Source organism: Boleophthalmus pectinirostris, unplaced genomic scaffold, assembly GCF_026225935.1.
Source record: "Boleophthalmus pectinirostris isolate CB_2022bp ecotype Guang Dong unplaced genomic scaffold, ASM2622593v1 HiC_scaffold_17, whole genome shotgun sequence".
NCBI lineage: Eukaryota > Metazoa > Chordata > Actinopteri > Gobiiformes > Gobiidae > Boleophthalmus > Boleophthalmus pectinirostris.
The window spans coordinates 17,619,224-17,637,447 of record NW_026571115.1 but is presented as its reverse complement, the minus strand read 5'-3'; positions in this window follow the sequence as shown (position 1 = coordinate 17,637,447).

Sequence of the window (18,224 nt, the reverse complement as noted above, 5' to 3'; positions counted from 1 at the left end):
ACATGAGTGAGTCAAAGAGGAGATTGTGGAATCTGTGACCATGTGCCAACCAGGAGAGACTCTTATTCATGCAGTATTCATGTTTTTCATGCATTAAGAGCTGTGTACCCTTTACAAAATATACTCCTATTGGTCAGCTTTAGTTATAATGTGAGTGACAGAGGGTTTTAACCAGCCACAAACACGTGTGAAAGAAAAATGCCTTAGTTACTTCTTAAAGGTGCACTGTGTAACTTTTTGACAAGGGGGGTTAGCTCTTTCAACATTAAACAGCTATACCTTACATTTATTCAATTACAGTTGGTTTTATAGCTTAAAAATATCTAGAAAAACACTGTGAATGGGGTTGACTCTCCACAGATCTGACCCGTAACTTAGTCTGGTTTGGTCTTCATGAAGTTAAAAAGGTTTAAAATCATACTGTGAAACATCCCACAAAACAATAACATCTCCAGAAAAGCATTTGACAGACTATCCACCAAAAAGGTTCCACAGTGCACCTTTAAAGTTACTTAAAGTGCATGGATGTATCCTGTAGCTTAATGATGTCTAAATTGTGATATCATCATCGCATGCATTATTCTCTCCTTAAGCAAAAGTACAAAACAATAGTTTTCATGAACTACAGTGACCTTGTAGTTGGTGCGTATAGAAGCAGGCAGCAAAAGTGTTGTAATAGAGACTTTTCTGTGCCCTGTTCCAGTCCTTTCTGACAGTTCTTTGTTATGGGCTATTCTTGGGCTCAGGGTCCATCAGAGACTTATTTGAACCAGAGCTTTAAGAGTCCTGTCTCTGGTCCCTGACAGGGGCAGACAGCACGCCCCTCCTCTCACCTGTCCCAAAACTTGTTCAGCACAGCTCCAATATAGCATCCAATTCTGACTATTACCCACTCAATTTCTCTTTCTATCTTTCTATTTTCTTTGAGGATGAACACAGCTGAAATGAGATTTCAAAAACTCTCACACATAAAACTGAATACAAAAAATAACTAATGAAAATGCATCCAAACATATTTTAATATAATTCTCCATCTGACTATGGGCCTAAGGCGAAGAAGCACTGGACAGAGGCCAGTCCATCCAACAAAGAGAGATACTGTACACAGAGATACACAACTATTAACTAACTCATTGATTCAGTCAGGGCAGTTTGGGGTCAGCATTTCACACAGACATGATTATGTTTTGATGACGGGACAAATCCGGTATACTAAAAGATAATCCACAACCACAGGAAGGACATATCAATTTTCAGATATTTAAGTTCAAGCTCAGGTAAGGAAAAACAAAATGTATTCAATTTACGTAATAATAACCAAAGAAATTTATAAAAACAAAGACATGTGTTTTTTAAGATGATTTGGTTGCACAGAAATTGTCTTATTATTTCTATTCTCCTGCCAGAATTTGGTTGAGAGTTGCATCTTGTTGTTAATTTGCCCTAGTCCCCTATCGCTAAATGATCTATTAGTTACAGTATTAACAACGTGCAGTCTTTAGTTGCTTAAGTTCAGATCTCAGGAGCAGTTATATAATAGGCTCAACACTGTTAACATCTGCTGTTCGCTTTAATCAACAACTATATTTGTCAAGGCAACCACTCTAAACTTTTTGGAACAACTTATTAAGTGAATCTGTGCATCCAAGGAGTGATTAAGTAGTCGAAGGGGCCTGGAGACTATCATGCGCCAGGCTCTCTCTTTGGAGATGGCTCGGACTCAGGAAACCACTAAAAGTCAAAGATATGCAGGGCTTTCCTCCAACGTCTCCCCCCTTAGCTCTTCTTAACCCCCTTAACCCTTCCCATCTATCATCTGTATGAGCCTTTATATAAGTACATATAGATAATGCCTCAACTTTGTGGTATAAGCTTCTTCTGGTGAGTCTTTCACAGAGCTACACCTTTTCACTTATATTTTTATAATCTTGTTTCCTTATCACAAACATACCTGGATTTGTGCTTTGTTTCATGCACACATGTTTAACACACAAACCCTGCATATTTAGTTCTTCTCTTAAACTGAAAACACTCTGCTCCACCTTGTGATGTCATGTGGTAATAGAAGAAGTGCTCCACTGTGTTTTTAAACTCCATACACCTTTACCAGAATCATTTGGAATTGCCGATCTCTACTGAACTACAAAGCATTTTGAGCTTTGGTGATGTAGACAGACTAATAATAAAGGATTACTCAAACATGCATGAATGAAACAAAACACAACTCCAGGTATGTTTTTGATGGCGAAACAACATTGTAACATGGTTTAAAGCTCACAAGAGTCAATTCACATGATATAGAACCTTTAATTACCCATGCCTTTAAAATGTTTGAAAAGGCCTATGTTGAAAACTTTTCATTTTATCCTCATTCATCATGATCAAAAACATGCCTGATGTGAAACTGTCTTTCTTTTGCTGAAGTTTCCGTAATCATTGCATATTTTATATCATCTTTCTCTCTGGAGCAGCTACACCTCCCTGTAACATCTTCACCAAATGTCCTGATGATTTCAAATTGCCTCCGTTCATCAGCTAAACCCGTGTGCCGCATGCAGATCTTTTTTTAGATCGTAAATAGCTTTCTTCTCTATCTGTCTTGATTTACAGCTTTCTTGTGCGCAAGGGCTGAAATGATCCAAATGATTCTAGTGAAGGTGTATGGAGTTTAAAAACAGTGTGGAGTATTATCATATGACATCACAAAGTGGAACAGAGTGGGTTTGAGAGAAGAACTCTGCCTAAATATGCAGGGTTTGTGTGTTAAACATGTGTGAACAAAACAAGCACAACTCAATTTTTTTATTTTTTATTTTTTTTTGGAGGAGTAAAACAACATTGTAACAGAGATCAGACCATAGTGTAATATTAGCCCTTTTAAAAAGCAACTTGACAAATTCTGAACTTTGTTTAATAAAGGTTTTCAGATATAGAGAAGGAAATAGGTTGAGGTGTTTAACAAGACAACAAGTGAGCATGTTTGGGGAAGTTTATGTTTTGTTCCTATGTATGCTTTTAGTAAGAAATCCACATAAAGGTTTATAAATTAAAGCCTTGCATACGATCCGTCTTGATGGTACTTTCTTCCTAAAAAGCCAAATACATTAGATGGTACTTAGAGTAAAGAGTTTGAAAGCACTGCCTGAGTTCACTTAAAAAGCCTTTCCGGTGAAGTAGTAAACATGTCAGCCTGTATGTAGAAAGCATCTCTACAACCAAAAGGTCAAAGTAATTAACGTAGTAATTCATGACCGTCTTAAATGTGAATGTGAGGCATGCTTAGGTCTGAGAAATCCATTCTTCACTTCCTTATATCGTTATCATCTGGGACACGTGGTGCAGCTTGTGGTCTTTCTGGTTTCGCTTTAGCATGTCACGACATATATACAAAGATGTGAGCGCTCCAGATATCTCCACACGTTATAGATCATGACTTTTTTTTCAAACACAGACAGTGAAGTTGCTCAGCGGTTTGACATGACCATAAAGGTATGACAGCAGCTTCCAGTCTTGTCCACTCAGCATATTGAAAAACTAAAATCTGATGATCACAAATAATCTGAAACAAAAAATTGCACAAATGTCTTCTCTGCCTGAAATATACAAACTGAAATTATTGTTATGTAATAACTTTGAAAAGGTGTGTCATTATTCAGCCCCAAAGCTTGTTGACAGTTGAAAGGACATAAGATTAATATGACATGTTTATGGAAACAATTCCTTCAAATAATGAGGTTCAGTGTTTGTGGGTCATAACTTGACACAGCAAAACATAGAAAAACGTAATTCTGTCAAGTGGACAAAAGTTTTTTGAGTGAAGTGAGTCCAAGCTGCCTCTTCAGTTCTAATCAGATTGCTGCTGGACACTGCCTTAGGGTTATCTGTCCACCAACAGACTGACCAGAACTGAAGATGTTGCTTTTGTCCAGTTGACAGAATTGAATTGTTCTTTTACTCCTTTACATCTATTTCTATCATAAACAGTGAATTGGTCTGATGTTATGATACCAAATACCAGATGGGAACAACCTGTATCCAGAAATAAAGCATTTGAAATTCTATCCTATTTCCAATAATGGTAATTGCTTTTACAAACTTGAACATATACTCTCTTTTGTTAATTAAAGTACTGTGTTTTAGCTATTGCAGATTACTATTCTAATCTCATCAACTATCCAAACAGATGTGTAGTGACCCAAATACACACTGTTCGTACTTCTGCAATCCTATGTGACCTGCTCTTGCTAAGCAGCTGTTCAACCTATTATATGGATTTTTTATCTGACTTGTAAAATTAATGTTTATGTAATACAACAACAATGATTGGTCCATTTGGTCACTATGCACATAAAAAATATCGCTATTAAACGTTCTCTGGTGTAAAATATATGATCTAAAAAGCAATTTGCTGTTTTGCTCCTATATTGCATGGCTTTTTTTTTACTTTCAGTCTTACTTTGAACAATATACCCTAAGAATAGAAACCAATTTATATATCTATTAATAAGACAATGGCGCCACTTATCTTGTCACTTGCAATGTGCTACTGACTGACTCCAGGGGCCACGGGCAAAAAAAGAAAGTCTGTGTTCTTTGATACAATACAGTACAATAGCTTCAGAAACCACTGACAATACCATGAAAGGGATAGTGTAGTAAGTGCACATGTGATTTGTTCCCAAGATTGTGGTTTTATATGGCAATGAAGTTACCTGAAGCTTAAAGAAACAGGAGGTTGTAAAGGTATATTGGTTTAAATGTCACTGAATCACATCCTGTTGATAGATAGCTTTATTTGACTGTGACAAAAGCCTCGAGAATGATTGTGAAATGATCTTTTGGGCTTTTCTTTGGAGGTGGCCGGGGCAGGACTGTCTTAAATAGAAACAGTGAAGCAGGGGTGAAAAGATCAGAGTGCCACTTGCAGCTTTCATTACTGCCCCTGGAGGCCAAACGCGGGCTGGACATTTGACAGCAGACCCTCTCCTATATAGTCTCAAATACCAGGTCAAGTACAGACTGTAAAGCACAAAAGAACCCACCTATTATTATTCAGCAGTTTGATATTTTCTTCATAAAAAAACAATCTCGGCCTGTCACAATAAATATTATTGATTTATAATTCAGTAGGGCTGGGTATCATAAACTGATACGATACATACCTCGATACAAAGGCCACGATATGATACATATCTCGATACAGGGAGCTTTCGTTTTTGATACAGTTCAATACGATATATTTCAAATCGATTCACTACAGTTCAATAAAAAAAAAAAAAGGCTAAATCATGGTAGCAAAAGTCTTTGTTAAACCACTTCTTGTGCAAACTTCATATAAAACACACAAATTTTAATCATCAAAACAGTGAATATGTCGAATGTGTCGCATAAATGAGTTTCCTTCCTCTAAACAAGCAACAAAGCTGTAGCCCTGTAACGAAATAACTGAGTAAAATACATACCAAAAAATATTCCTGGCTATATATCGATAAAGCAGCCCACAATATCGATACTATATCATCACATTAAACGATACAATATATTGATATTACGATATTTTTACACAACTCAATATATGAAAGATGGAACTATATATTTTGGGGATCAATATTTATTGTGTGTACATTTTCTTTGGAAAAGTGGGGAGATTTGTTTTTGTTATTGGTTAATGTCTGTCAATGTTATTGTCTATTTAAAAGTTGCTTTCTGGGATTATTTTACATTTTTCTTATTGTGTCAGTGGCATAAAGTAGTTTCAGTATTATCACATATTGCAGTATATATCTGTAGCAATATGTTGTGCTTCAAATTTTTTTATCATGACAGGCCTAACATAATCATTTCACACCTTTGTTCATTTTGGTTTGTTTTACTTTGGATGCCCTTCCTTACAAGCATTATTCATTTGTTCAGGCATAGGTTTGAATACAAGTTAATTGACCAAGTAATTGATCTGTGCTTTGCTGAAAACTGAATTACAACCTCACCTATTATTATGTAATTTGCAAAGCCACTCACCCCAAGTGCCCATCATTAAATCATGATAAGCTTTTCAAGCAAGTTACACAACAGGGTGAATGCGCATCAACAAAAGAAAGCTGCCACTGGACTAATTAGATTATGTTAATTGTCAATGTTAAAGGTACACTGTGTGACACTGTTGCTTTGGAATGTTCCATAGCATGGCATTAAACAAATATATGCAACACAAGCAATTCATTGTCACATGTAACTGAGTTAAAGCAAGATGTATAAGGTGCACTGCGTAACTTTTCTGGTGGATGTTCCACTCCTTGCTTGTCTCCATGGAGATGTTATTGCTTTGCTTGGGATGTGCCACAATATGGTATTAGACTTGTCTATTTCAAGCATGTGATGCCACCAAGCCAGATCTATGAAGAGGCAACTCCACTCACAGTAAGAATGTATTTCATGGTATTTTTGAGCTAGAAAAAAACACTTTAATTGGAATGAATGCAAGATGGAGGCATTTAATGTCATACTGTGGAATTTTCCAGACAAAGCAATAACATAATCACAGAGACAAGCAGGTGGCAGACCCTTTCCATGAAAGTTCCACAGTGCACCTTTAATGCCATATATTCAATAGCAGCAAAAACATCTCACTGAAGAAGATAGCCAACCCCGCTCCATAGTATGTCATTAAAAATTCCACTTTTAACAGTAATGTCTCTAACTACCTAATATGCATCAATCATTCAGCATTAAAGCATCCAGTACGCATTGTCTATTAAGTCCAAGCACCTGTGGATTGACTGCTAATGTTTGACCATTTAAAGACCATTCAATCAAAGCGAGCAGAACAGAGACAGTGGCCGTGGCTGCAGAGGAAGTGATGAATTATGTCTGAGAGTGTTGTTTACCGTCCACCAAACAAGGAGCGCATTTACTATTACTACACAGTGTCACTCAACCCAGTGTCTAGGGACCCACACACAAGAAAGCAACTCAGTCTCCTCAAGTTTATCTGATCACTTATGAAACACGTTCAAAGAAAACAATTATTCAAAAGTGTTTCGAGATGTCTTAACAAACTATTACAGAAGACAGCACATGTTTGAAAGGACAAATAGAGATGGCTTGGACAGAATTTAAAAGAGGATGCCGAGGTTATATTTGTGTAAGAGCTTACAAAACAAGACCAAAGATGTAATGTACAAAGACAAGGTTTTACGGTCGGTGTGAGAGGAGAGGACACAGATCCAGAGAGTATGGAGACTACAGAGGGTTATTCGTCATGGTGACAGTTGAAAACCAAACTACAAAGGTTGCTCTGTTTACAACATTAATTAAGAAAAATACCCCCCAGGTCGATCAATTACAGTTTTCTGATTTTATTTTGTGTTATTAAAAAAATAGTAATTCCCTGAACATAAACAATAACAACTTTTCAACAGTGTAATTTAACACAAAGCCCCAAGCTGAGCATTGATGATTTAAAACGCCTAAATCTCGATCTTGATTAAAATTTGAGTAATTGCACCGCCCTAAGTTAGACATGGGCCTAAGGCAAGGAAGAAATGATTCATTTTGTTGAACAGTGTCATTCACAAATTGACATTTTGGGGACAGTATGTTATATAAGATCAGAAAATGTATTTTAATGTATAGAGCATTTACCCCTGGATTAAGTCTTTCTTGCTTTCTTATTTGTGCAGCAGGTGAACTGTTTTGAACTCCACAGTGGCCAGATGTTTGCTGGTAGTAGGTCTGGTGAGCTGTCAACTTGCTTATATTGCACATGCTCAAAGTATATCCCTGGCTCTACATGTTTTTCCTCAGCAAAGACAGTGAACCAAATAGGGAGTACAAGTCATTTCAGCCCATTGAAATATTAACGATGTTTCTATACAGTTTTAAAATCCATACGCACAAGGTAAACGAATAGTAATACAAAGATTGTGACACTGTATTGTCTGTTTCGTAACATCTCTGTCAACAGCTGTAAATTGGGTATTATTACAGTTTTAGATAGCCCTATAATCTAATCTTTATGGTTTAGTCATAACTGTTGACAAATACTCGTTAAACTTCGCAAATATTATCTCCTCTCGATAATCTTCCTATATTAAAGCATTTGTTCTTCACCAAAACAGTGACCTTTGTGTTGGTCCTAAACAGCTTTTGGTTTTAAGAAAGATATATTTAACATAGTGAGTTTTATAAAAGAAATCAACACAGCGCTAAAGGGATTACAGGTGCATAACATCTGTAACGAGACGAGAATGTGAGCGCTAATTTACAGCACACAAGCATGGTTTACGTTTTGACGCACTCATCTTTTTTAGTTTAGTTACGCATGATTTCAGTAAACATCACAGGATTTCAATAAACATACGAGGTCAATAGGCAAAATGACCACACTTAAAGCGGTGTCCTCCAAAACATTTAAACCCACGCGTAAAACTAGCCAACATGTACAAAAGTTAGACTCAGTAAACTGCTGTTGTTTACAGCTGTGTAACATTGTAGATTATTTCATTATTTTGGAAGTCGCAATAGTATTTAAATAACAGAAAGGAGAAAGTCGTTAAAGATAAATGAATTAAATAAACTAAATACCTTTGACAGTTGCGCTGAATTCCTCAAGTCTTGGCTCAGCGCTGTTCATCTCTGTGCAGCATCTGGCAGCGCGATAATTCCTCTCACTTCAAGCGTCTCCAATAAAATCCAACTTTGGCAATAAATTATCTGCAGTCAACCTCAGAAAACGGGCTACACATGCGTAAAAAGCGCAAAAGTGATGTATACCGGTACTGTGGCTACTGTGGAGGCAGTTGACAATAGTTGGCACACGGGCAGAGTGAGCGCGAGCCGCACTGATCACCGCACGCGCTCCTTGTACCCGTGTGACGTGAGCGCAGAGGGAGGGGCTGGACAGAGGCACAGGCACCCCATCTTCATCTTCATTTATTATTTATTTATTTTATCTGTAGAGCATTTATATTGGAAGTCTCTGTGGTTTATTTTAATGCTTTTCTATCATTCCAATGATATCTCTTTATTTTTTACATCTTTGTATTGGAGAAGTGTGTATACTGATCTACACAAAAAAGTAAAAAATAAAAATAAAACTAAAAAATACTAAATACATATAATTTTCTAAGTCCTCAAGAAAGTCCTCAAAATGTTGCTCAGTTCGCCCTGTGGTGGCTGATGATTACTTAGCTTATAGATCCCAGACTTAATCCTAATGAGTGTTATAAGGAGGGATTTAATTAGTTAGTTAGTTAATTAGTTAGTTGGGTATAGTATCAATAGTCATACTATTAGGTTTATCCTCGGAAGCCACTACCACTGGCATTGTCACTCTTACACCAGGGACGCACACAAACATATAACACACTATCAGACTCATCATTGCAGCCTAACTAGCAAATCAATCACTGGCTCTTGTGCCGACATAAGGCTGGCCATTACAGACCACACATCAATCCCCAGAGGCTGTGCATAAACTTCAGTGTAAATGGCTGTGGTGCATCACTGAACAAAACAGTTTTTCTTCTTACAAAGCACACAAAGCACGGCACATTAAAGCATGAACTTTGGTCGACGACCAGGTCAAGGACCTTTTGCATGTGTCAACACGCTTGGAGGGGTCGGAGCCACACATGAACACACTGACTCTCATACACAGGCAGTATAAAGCTTAGCAACAAACTGTAGCAGCAATATGACTGTGAAGACAGTATGGTGGTATTCATACCCTAATGGATGTCAAAATAGTGCTGCTTCTGTATTTTAATTGATTTAGTTAAGGTTAAGGAAAATACTTGGACACAGTAGTAAAACAAAATACAAACTGTTTAAAAAAAGGGAACTAGAAAGGTAGTTAAATGGTGACTTTAATAGAGAAAAATAGTCACATAAGTGGTATAAGTAAAATGTAAAAAGTATCATAATACAGATTTGTACAGTTAAATCTATATAAATAAATATATAGCCTAATATAGGTCTACAATATAAGAGGTTGGGTAAATTTGAAATAATATTTTTCTTTTTAAAATACACATTGGCCATAATATAGATCTCTTTTTATATAATACAATACAATACAATTCTTGCTGTGTAAAATACCAAAAATGTTTCTTTATTCCCACTGCGGTGTCAGCAGTCATCTCAGCATTTTAATTTATCCTCCTACACATTTCTTGACCAGCTGGCGCCTGTAACATCTGCTGTTTTGGATTGCAGGTTCATACTATTTTATGGGCACAGCAGCAGCACAAACTCTATCTGCTGTAGTGACTTTGGCCTTCCCCATGAAACATATAGTGCTAAAGAATCACACAAGGATGAGCAGTCATAAGACGCCCTGGGCTCTTTGACGCAGCCTCTGTGTCAAACTGTACAACAGCATCACCCAAGCAGACCTTAGTGCTCCTTTATCCACATGAATTTAGATCAAGTGAAGTAACTCAAGTGTGGTCATTAACCAGATTTTTCTACCTTTGTCGCAGCTGACAGGCATTGAGATTCCCAGTGTTTTTGTTTACTTATGTAAAAATGGCTATGCTTTCTGAATTTTATTATTTGTCGTCCTTTGCATAGATAATTATTAAAAACTATCTAACTGAGCTGAGTGAAGCTTCTTTGAGTGTCACTAAAAATGCTTTACGTGTTATGCATCATCATTATTATTATTAATCCATGGTTTGGTCTCATTTTAGATCATGTTTAGCCCTAATTTAGGCTTGATGATTTCCCGGTGTTTTTTGAAAAAGCAAATATTATCTTAGTTGGTACTTGGTGAGAAAAGTGTAAGATTCAGTTTAGTTTATTAGTTAAGCTAACAGGCCATATCTAAACACATTGATCTCATTAAAGAAAATATGTTTTACACCAGCTTTCACTGGATTTAGTCTCCATCTACAGTCCCCCAGCAGTTAGCAAATCAAATATCCATGAATTTATATTCAAAACATGCAGTCTCTACAGCTCCCATTACGTATACACTTACATGTTGGCTTCAGGAATGTTTAACTAAAGCATGCTAATATGCTGACTTCACGCAGATACTCTTAACAATGTTTAGTTTAGAGAGGAGTCACTGAATAAAACTACAATAAAAATAAAAAAAGTTTGCTATTTCTAACATCAAATTTGCATTACTTTCTGTAACTCTCAGGTCAGAAAATATTATAATTCAGATATGCAAGAACATGCATAAAGTCTTAACACCAAATGCTTTGAATGTTTTGTGATGATGAAAATATTTAAGGTATTGGAGCAATACTGATTGAGTCCAACAGGAGGAGACAGTGGACCAGCCCCAACTCAAAGCCATAGATTTTTTTTTTATACACAACTTTCTATTTTAACTTGTGTTTCTTCTGTGCTCCTTTATGTCTTGATGTCATAATTACAGAAAGTCATTAAAAAGAAACAGCTACACAATGTACTCATAGCTAAATCAGTCATTTGAGATGTGCATTGCTTGTGCACAATGTGTTGTCAAACTCCGTCACATCAGAAGTCATTTGGGGCCAGCTGGCGTGAACCCCCTGTTTTGAATCCAGTCACGCTCATTAACTCTGGCCATTCATGTGACAGTTGGCAGCACAGGGTTTTCCATCGCAGACAATGAGAGGAGTGACACTGTCTTCAATGGATTGTAATGTTTATCATGTGTGTACCATAAATTGAAAGTCCATGTCAGGGATACTAAAGATATTACGGTATACAATATAACGAGTATACTTTACATGGTTGACGTCCTGTCCCTCTTTTGGTTGCCCTGCGCAGTCATTTAAAGGTCCTACATTACACAAAATTGACTCTTGTGAGCTTTTAGTCATGTCAAAATGTTGTTATTTCCTCAAAAACATAACCAGAATCGTGTTTTGTTTCATTTACACATGTTTGAGTAATGCTTTACTATTAGTCATCGCCAAAGCTCAAAATGCTGAAATCATCCTAATGATTCTAGTGAAGGTATATGGAGTTTAAAAGCACAGTGGACTGCTTACTGCATTACTACATGACATCACAAGCTGGAACAGAGTGTTTTCCGTTTGCGAGAAGAACATAGCCTAAATATGCAGGATTTATGTGTTCAGCATGTGTGAATGAAACAAAATATGTATGATGAGGAAACAACATTATAACATAGATCAGGAAATAGCGTAAAATAGGCACTTTAAACCCCTGTCCTTCACTCCAACATATTTAAAGAATATCCCACTTTTTATTGGTACCACATGAATTATAAAAAGTGAGATTTACTTCTAAACTAGAGAGATTTACTACTAAAACATTTTTACATTTTTTCTCTCATTACATTTTCCAAAGTATTTTTGGATGTACTGGCATTCAGGGTAGAGTTGTCTCTCACCCTAAGTAAAAATATGTCAGGAATTAATCATTTCTACCAAAGAAATAAACCAGGACCAGGTTTGTTCACAGCAAGAAGTTACCAAGTTCTATTCAGGGGTCCAGCAGGTGTGTGCATGTTGTCCCTGTAGGTGGGTTTCTTCCAGTTTCTTCAGTCAACTTAAAACATGCACTCCCTCCTATAGGGTCTCCTGATCAGTCCTAGCTGGAAATGGGCCCCCTGCTCTTAACAGATAGCCCCAGTAGCATTGATGGATTGGTCAAATTCAGTAGATTTTCTGGTCTATGTTATAATGTTGTTTTCTCATCCAAAACTTACCTGGAGTTTTGTTTTGTTTCATTCACACATGTTTGACACACAAACATCAACATTTTCAGCCCTGGAATTTCCAATCTTTACTGAACTAAAAGTTAAAGGTAGCTGTTAACTTGAAAACTACTGTGACATGCCATCACAAGGTAAGATAGAGCCGTTTAAGCTTTGGAGATGTAGACAGACCAATAATTAAGGATTACTCAAACAAGTATGAATTAAGCAAAACACAAACAACACAACTCAATGTACGTTTTTGATTAGGAAACACCATTATAACATGGCTTAAAACTCACGAGAGTCAATACTGTGGAGTAAAGCACCTTTAAAGTTAAGTAAGGTTTACCCAAAGCAGGGCTGAACCAGATTTGAATTAGGTCAAATGTGTGGATATACTACCGTAAAGGCCCAGAGAGCACGAGTGCCTGGGCATTCATCTTACGTTTGCCCAGTACAAACAATGACAACAAATAAGTTCCTGCAGCGTATGTGGCCACGCTTCACTTCCTCATTCCCTTCTCATTGTCCTCTCACTGGGTCTGATAAACACTGCTCCAGTTAGAGCTTTTCACAACTAATTGGAAATAACAAACAACTGGAGTGTTTAGTGCATGTTGTGAGTAACAGTTATCATGGCATCAAACAATTTTTATATTTCATAGATACTGTACAGAAATTCAATGCCACATAGTCAAGAATATGTTTATTTGATGGCCAAATCCAATGCTGTATTAAAACTATTTCCTATTGTAATTTCTTAATAGACTCTGGTGCACAGTAGCGCCTGGCAACAGCACTGTTAGCATCAATTTTTCCTGTTCAGTTTTATCTCTGTGTGTTTTTGCCAAGTAGTGCTAAAATGATTAAATAGGCCTATTTAAAGATAAGGCAGTGACCAGAAAGCTGTGGGTGGATGTCACTGACACAACATGCTAAAAAGTACACAAACAAAATTATTATTTCAGAGAAGGACAATTATGTGTTTAGACGGAGATATTTGTGTCTCAATGCTAACACTAATGCTAATTTTGAGGCATAATTATAAAGTAAAAGATAAATATTACAACAGCACTACATACTGATGTATTCTACATATAAAAATAATTGGGAAGTCTGTAATCTTTTTTCTTTAATTTCATGTTTTACAATTTTAATAAAAGTGTTAACTAGCATGCTGCTCTGCAGCTATTGTAGTAATGGAGTCACATGAATCAAAGAACAACATTATGCACATTGTACACATTTGCCTGTGTGAACCCAGTCCTCCATCACTATGTGGCATTCACAGACATACACAGTCACTCTGAAGTTAAAGGCACTGCCCTCATCCAGCTGGGCAGAGGCCGAGCTGCCCTGGAGGGACCACACATCACAGACTTTAAACGACTCTACTCTTGTGTTGGTTTACCTTAGAGCAATGTATTTGATGATGTATTATTGTTTGAGGTATATAGTTTTTTGTTTGTTTGTTTGTTTGTTTATATATAGACCTTTTTAGGCTGCTACCTTTGTGTCTGTGCATCAGTTACCTGTTGGCTTCATTGATTTGTACTCTGTAGACACCCAACATATCAGAGATATGTTATGTGTAATCCAGAGATTTCACCACTCGTGATCCACTGCTGACATGATGTACAGGTGCACTACGTAACCATGGAGATGTTATTACGCTGCCTGGAATACTGAAGAGTGTGGCATTCAATGTGTATGCCTTGCAATTATTTAACATAATGGTTTTATTGCTTAAAAATACCTTAAAAACATGCCTTCTTTATGTGAGCGTGGGTCCCCTCTGTACAGATCTCACTTGAAACTTTAAATGCATGTGTTGAAGAATGAAGGAAAATCTGAGACAAATGGGTCGGCAAGTGCAACTTGAATACATTCAGTTCAATTTTTTCGGTTTCATTTTGTGCCACTACTGCTTCTGTATAATCCAAGGATACTTGTAATGCTTTGTTACACAAGCAATCACACATTTTGGCTCCTTATTATACCAATCCACACAAGATTTGTTCTTTGGTATAATGCTTTAAATCATACTGAAAGTCTCTAAACAGTTTCCCTTCTTGATGTAGAGGCACATTTTCTCTCTGTCTCTGTTTATAATTACTCTGAGGGCAATGACAGGTATTTGTTCCGGTTATGAACTTACAATAGAGTTGTGCATTAGCACCAGTCAGGCTTGGACAGTGGCTCTGAGTATAAAAATACCACATGCAGAGGCCATTAAAGGGTGTGATCTGTTTTCATGGAAGTGTGCAGTGTCATGGAGAATGTATTGTCTGATCACAAGAAGTGCTTATAGATCCCAGGGACTGGTGGGTGGTGAAAATGATGGCAATAATCTCAAAATAGTGCAAGTGCATGTGATCAGGAACGATAATTATATCAGTTGTCTAATGGGGATTTCTGGTGGTTTGGTGGTTAGCAAGATGACTCAGATTCATATTTGTGTTCATCCATGTAGGCATTTGTTTAGCCTATTTGTGGGTTTCAGTAGCCTTGCATAGCAAGATAGATTCTCTTGATATTTGTGAGTTCATGAACTCACAAAAATCCATCTTGGCGTGCCCCTGCTGGTGGGCCAAAACAAATATGGTGACACAGACAGACCTACTTAAGCCGAGTTTAGCAGAGTTTAGACTATTTACAGACTATTTACAGACTATTTTGCTTGTAAAAAAAAAAAAAAAAAAAAAAAAAAAACATGCAGAAGGTATATAAAAGATTTGTCCTGCTGTTCAAACAGATTCAAATAGCAGGCATCTGACATTTTCTGACCACTTTCAGTGTTCCAGATTGAGTCAGGTGTGAGCCAGGTGGCAGCTAAACTGGATAGTAGTAAAATGCAGATTTGAGTGAGTCAGTTCTTGGTTGTAGTCATTAGTAGAAATGATTAAGTTTACCTTATGAAATTGACCTTATGAAAGTACATTGTAATCAATAGAGAAAACTGCACCTTTCCCATCTAGGTGTATGGCATAATCACATTTTAGAATCTGACACCACCAACTTGTTCAGGTCATTTCATTCACTTTAATAGTGAAAAAAAGATGAAAATGTGTGCATCAGTGGGTCAAAAGAATGATCCACAGGTGCTCTGCTAGGATGCGGCCAAAAGATATTTCAAAACAGAGAGGGAATGGTTTGCCAAGTCAAGACAAATCCAGAAATATAAATATTGTGAAATGATTGTGAATGTTCTGTGGAATTGGTTCACTGTAGCATAGACATAAAAGAAAGAGGAGGATGATCATTTAACCTATTCATTTTCTGCACAATTTGAAAAAGAAAATTTCATCAGTACATGTACAAATTATAGTCATTGAACTAGTAGTAAAAAAGCTTGTCTGGCAAATCCAGAATGATATCTCTGAGTCATATCAGTTTGGTCCATGCCCACTGTTGCATCTCAAGCCTGGCCAAATGTGATCATGCAATCAGATTTGTTTTTGTTTTTTTTCAGTGACACATGTGAAACAAAGGAGATCATTGGTCACTTGTCATCTGTTTAGTGCTTTGCTCACTGATTCTGGAGAAATCCACAATAGGGACCACACCACTTGTCAATCACGTCCATTTGAAAATGGGGAAATTCACAGGTGACCAGACTCACATCTTTGTAAAGTATTGAAGAAATGTTTACTCTGGATACCAGGCAAAGAATAAACATTTCTACACATTTCATAAGCCACAGCAGAAGAATCCATTATAGTGTGACATGTGACATTTAACACTGTAAAAGACAGATGCCCTGCCCATGGCCATGTTCAATCAGCCCTTATGTAAACAAATATAAAACTGTAAAAATATGGAGCACTGCCCAACTATCAGAACAGGCCAACAGTATCAGCTGTAGTGTTGTTATGTCCACACAAATTAGTGCTAGTGTTTATAATTAGTTGGTCAAATACATTGTAAATATTCTGATAAAACAAGAAACATGGCTTGTGATGCACTAACTAGAGGTTTTCAGTGCATTGTTAACTGTCCCTGTTAGACATTAGTTGGCATTTAAAAAGTGAATCAATAAAATGATCTGACACATTTTGGTCTCACTCCAGGCACTCCCAGAAATAAATCTCATTTCCAATGCTTTGTTTGATTTCTTAATTAACTCTATTAGAAAGTGAAATCTGAATAAACTATGGGCTGTTTTGTGTTGCCCTGCCACCCTGGATTAGGGCCCTTGTAATTATGGTGATTTAATTATAGACATAGGCCCAGCAGCGGTGGAGACAGACAAACAGCTGACTGGGCACCACGACAGAGATTACTGCATATTTAGTGGGCAGTAATTATTGTGAATTGTGGAAAACTGGTGGGTTAACGAAACCCACCTAAAGACCACACACTGCTAACCTATAACTAAAGGAGTTGTTTTCAGGAAGGGGGAAGAAGGCAGTTTTCTGTATTGATTGAATTTAATAAGAAATAATGCATTAACAATTCACAACTGTCAAAACATATTACGATGATTCACTATACCACACAGAAAATCACACATTTTTTTCTGAATGTTGTGAAGTCATCAAAAGCCTATTGTTTGTATGCTAATTTCACAATACATTTTAGGCTATTAGTAACTAGCAACCTCATTTAGTCATGCAATTTGGGAATACCTTACATAAGTTTGATCAGTATGTTGCAATGTGCTATCCACGTTTTTCACTTTCCCTGCTGGCTTTTGATTGATTGCTCTTTTTTATGGCATGAACTTTTATCAGAAGAAAAAAAAAAACACGCCTCACTTTGTATTCCAGCTAAGCTTCCCTTGACGCCCATCAGCTACAGGCAATCTCAATGAGGCTAAACTCAAATCTTATCAAAGGAGTGTGGAGTGTGCTGTAAAATGCTTGTAAATGACTAAGTCTGTTCATTCTGAGACGTTTATCTTTGCCATTTATCTTTATCTTTGCTATGATTGTTTCAGTAGGCTTATATACTTGACAAGATTTTCACACTTTTGTCATGTCTAATACGCAAATAAAACATCCAGAGTATTGTAATGAATAGGTCGATATTTCCTGATGTGTGTGGTTTTGTGTGCTTTATACTTTTACTATTTATTTTTTTGGTCTGTGCTGTAATTGTGGTTCGCATCACAACCACATATGACCAGATGTTTTTCCAGTGATAACAGAAGTTAGAATTGTACTTTCTTACATTTTATAGTGTTTATGAGAACTGTGCCAGAAATATTTCATCCACTAAAACAGTGACAAAATTACCAACAACCACAAATCCTATTTGGACCATAGACTGTATATAGCCATGTTCCTGTGGCAACGGAGTGATTGGCTGCTTTTGTGGCTACCTGCCTCACACACTGAGTTTTTGAAACTTTTTTGAGCTCAGTTTTTAACATCATATCATGGGATTTTAACCATCTAAGAAGTGCAGCATGTGCAGTTCAAAAACACAAGTAAGGGACTGCTGCATTAAGTGAAATGAGCTGTTTGTCTTTCTCACATCAATGGAGACCATGCAAGAGAGTAGCTAAGGAGCTACCTGAGGAGCTACCTATTTGAGGTGCAACAGGCTTTTCACATCA